The following is a 3,958-nucleotide window of genomic DNA, read 5'->3' as shown; positions in this document are numbered from 1 at the left end:
TATTAAAACAAACAATTATTCTTTATATATTTTTATATATTTTTTAAATCCTTGTGATATGACTTTCCAACTTTTGACTTATGGCTTATTGTGCTSCCATAATCAAACAAGTAGGTGAACACCGAATAAATGTCTTCTGGTACACACAGCTACAACCACACACACACGCTCACTTCCCCAAACACACAATACGAGCACCCCAAATTCCAAAATTATCATGTGTGCGAAAAACGTTCTCCTGCTCGTTRAAAAACAACAAAACAAACATTAATATTTCAGCAAAGTTTTCGGAACAATAATGTCTACATATGTAAATAACGGTGAATAGGATATGCAGACACGCGTTTGCGAAGCGAAACCTCCGTCATATATGAATTCAAATTGAAAAGTTGTTAAATTGCTGTGCGCCACGTTGAGAGCGGCGAAGTGCGGGGCGGAGCAATAGCTATTCAAATATATATGCATGCATATATGTATGTATGYGTGTAAATTAATACATGAACCATTTTAACTTTTCCGAATTTCGGCTACGCTAATGTTTACCTGGTGATTGTGTTAGCTCACATTTTATTTCATAAGCGAATATTATCTTATTATCATATCTACATACTTATGGAACTTTATGTGTGTATGCATGCTACATTGACAGTAATTGATTGAAGAGCTAATAGATGATTTCAATACACACCCGCTCCGTCAGTTCTACTCTCTCCAGACTGGACAAGGAAGCAACACAAATGGGTCTGGCAGTGAACGAGGGCAAGACGAAATATCTCCTGTCATTAAACAAACAGGCGTCGCACTCGCGACTTGGCACTCACGTCACTGTTGACAGTCATAACTTTGAAGTTGTCGATAATTTCGTTTATCTTGGAACCAGCGTAAACACCACCAACAATGTCAACCTGGAAATCCAACGCAGGATTACTCTTGCCAACAGGTGCTACTTCGGACTAAGTAGGCAATTGAGAAGCAAAGTCCTCTCTCGACAAACAAAAACCAAACTCTATAAGTCACTCATAATTCTCGTCCTGTTATATAGTGCAGAGGCTTGGACGGTGTCAACAACAGATGAGTCGACGTTGCGAGTTTTCGAGAGAAAAGTTATGCGAAAGATTTACGGCCCTTTGCGCGTTGACTATGGCGTATATTGCATTCGATGGAACGGTGAGAGATATACGACGACATTGACATAGTTCAGCGAATTAAAAGACAGCGGCTACGCTGGCTAGGTCATGTTATTCGAATGGACGAAAACACTTCAGCTCTGAAAGTATTCGACTCACTAACCGCCGGGGGAAGCAGAGAAAGAGGAAGTCCACCGCTTTGTTGGCAGGACCAAGTGCAGAAGGACCTAGCTTCGCTTGGAATATCCAATTGGCGCCTCGTAGCGAAAAGAAGAAACGACTGTCGCGCATGTCTTCCCCAGTAAAGAAAAAGAATAATATATGATTTTGATTTAAGTAATAAGCTATGCTCTTAACCGAACGAATATCGTCCAAACTCTAGAATGTGTTGAGCGAGCGGCTCTCATTGGTATCAGTGGTGCGCTGCTGGGCAGAACTTACAGCTAGTGGCGTCTTTTCCACGCAAACATCTCAAACGGAGGTGTTGCAGGACTTGAGATCGCTGACAGCACAGCTCAGTGATAGTAAAGGAGCGTGGAAAAGGAGCGGAATCGTGGAAAAGAGTAAAAGCGATGAGCTTTCAACTTGTTAAAGTCGAAGTAAAGTGAAGTAAAAACGTATTGAGGTTGAAGCATTTCGAATRCGATCAAAAATTTTACGACCGATCGAAACCAAGATAAATATTTTAACGAGTGCTTTCTAGACGTGTTAGAGTCGGTAATTCGATCAACGGTTTTCAACAATTTATACCCTAGTGGATAATGCTCATCCTCAGAGAAACCATGTAGCATGGTGGCTAGTTGAAGCTATCAAATTTAATGGAGACTTTGCGGAAGGATCTTGATTTGCGGGCTTACAAATTCTAACTATTGGAAGAATTGAAGCTGAATGATCATCAGAAGCGTCACACGTTCTCTGAACGAATCCCTTTTACCACTCTGATTGAGGTATCTCCAAAGCATGCATTTTAAACGCATCAACCGGCGCTACAGGTGACGAAAAACGGTGACTCTTAATTTATGTGTTACGAACGGCAAAAARAGAAGTCAATCGTTGCCAAGTCAGGCGTATATATAGGATGCCTCATCAAATCGATGTTTTGAAAACTCAAAAATAGCCTGTAAGAATTTTTGAGGTTACTGTAAATAACACTAATATCGCTCGTATGTCAAAAAGTTTTGAGTATGCRTACCATTAAAAATGTMAAAYATTACGATAAAATTGCGAGTTTCCAGATTCCAAGACTTTAGTTGGTARTAATGAATTGTAAAAGACAACCTACGTAGTAATTTAATGTATAGTGTTAATAAATAAATAATAAACTTCATTTCTTAATTAAAAGTCTTTATGGACAAAATATGATACAAGCCAAAATATTAGATAATGAATTTTTTGTATTTCAACTTTTTTTTAATTCACATATAAAAACAGAAAAAATATTATTATTAATGATAAACTACAATTTTCATAATAACTCATAATAAGTTTCTTCATAAGGAGAAAAATCAACGAAACGAACGCTCCGCATATTATTCAACCATTATTTTGCTAATCCATTAAGAAGCATATAAAGCTTAGCTTATCTGTCTACAGCAGCTTGTGCAACGCACACTATAAGTTTAACCGACCATACGATTTTTCTTTAATCGCATACTTTTGCATTTCAATAAACAAACTCACACGTACACTAAAATGAAATGCACAAACTCATCATGGCCTGAAAATAATAATAATGAATTGCTGCATGCCACATAAGTTTTAAATAAGCGAAATTTTTGCTCGCCAACCAAGCTAATGCATATGTTCAACACTTGTAGAAGAATTACAAAAAAAAAGCGCTGTCGAAAAGAACCGCTTTCATTGCCACTAAAATATTTAAGCGTTGCAAATTTTCTGCGTCAATAAATAATGCTGCACTCGGCTGAGGCGTGGCAGCGTTAAATTTATACAGCGGCCGCCGGTGAGCCGCCGTCGGTTGAAGTGCAAACTGCATACATTAATTTTACCACCATTTGCTGAAATGCCCATTATCCTTGTATAGCGACGCGCATAAGTGTGGCTATTATGCACGACACCGATTTTTATTGACAATTTGCAGTAAGCTTGTGCTATAAAGCGCTCTGTGTTGTTGTAGTATACGTGTATAGTGCCTCAATAGTTGTCTTTTAAACACTGTCAAGTTTATTGCCACGTGAATCTGTCATTAATTTGTATATTTCTTCGCTCCAAAAGGATACTCCCACTTTATGTTTTCGATCAACGTCTTCTGTCTGACTAAATGACACAACGTCAGCACCATAGGTTAGGTTGGGTTAGGTTAGGTTAGATTACAAGGCCGGTGATGTTAGGAACGCCAACAAAGATCTCACTTGCTATAATAATTTGCTGATTTAAGGTGAAAGTCACCTTCTTGTCTTCCTGATTATTTTTATAAATTTATTCAGAATTTCAAAAACTTTCTTATTAGTTGAAATTATTTTCAGATATTTCCAAAGTATTTTCTATTTATGTATGTTAATTGACTTGTGCTATTAAAGTTTTCTCCATATAGAAACTGTTTAAATACTTGTATACACTGTGGGCAAAAAACGGGTTTATGTTAACCTTCCTATAAACGAACGGAACGGAACGGAACGGAATATATGCAGATAAGCTCATAGACGTTCCACCAATGTTTGTCGGTTGCATACGTAAACTGATGGGCAGATRGTCCTAAGGATGAACGGGCTGATAAAATGATCTGCCAATTAACGGGTAAAGGCAAGTGGATGAATAGCTTAACCGAGTTCCGGATGGAGGGACGGATTGAGGAAACGTTGGACCTGTAGACA

Source organism: Bactrocera latifrons, unplaced genomic scaffold (assembly GCF_001853355.1).
Source record: "Bactrocera latifrons isolate USDA-ARS-PBARC rearing strain unplaced genomic scaffold, ASM185335v1 scaffold_100, whole genome shotgun sequence".
Taxonomy (NCBI): domain Eukaryota; kingdom Metazoa; phylum Arthropoda; class Insecta; order Diptera; family Tephritidae; genus Bactrocera; species Bactrocera latifrons.
The sequence above is the reverse complement of the archived record's forward strand: the minus strand, read 5'-3'. Positions refer to the sequence as shown.